This window comes from Salmo salar, unplaced genomic scaffold (genome assembly GCF_905237065.1).
Source record: "Salmo salar unplaced genomic scaffold, Ssal_v3.1, whole genome shotgun sequence".
Taxonomy (NCBI): Eukaryota; Metazoa; Chordata; class Actinopteri; order Salmoniformes; family Salmonidae; genus Salmo; species Salmo salar.
Genome location: NW_025549009.1, coordinates 342,084 through 342,500, shown reverse-complemented (window position 1 = coordinate 342,500; position 417 = coordinate 342,084).

Here is a 417-nt window from a genome sequence, read left to right as displayed (position 1 = left end):
TGTAGTGTAAAATTATTATTCAAATTCTATGGTTGATGTTATTTGGCATGACAAGGTAGGAACCAAAGTGCTGATCAGTGTTTCTTTGGAGACCCTAATAGCGTTTTAATATATGCATACTGTTTACATTTAGACAAAGATTTTATAATAGGTTATCTGATTCAGAACATGCCGCTACACAAACGACATTCTGATATATACACTACAACTGGTAGCGACCTGTATCAGGGCTGATGCTTAATGCTGATATATACACTACAACCTGTATCAGGGCTGATGCTTCATGCTGATATATACACTACAACCTGTATCAGGGCTGATGCTTCATGCTGATATATACACTACAACCTGTATCAGGGCTGATGCTTCATGCTGATATATACACTACAACTGGTAGCGACCTGTATTAGGGCTGAT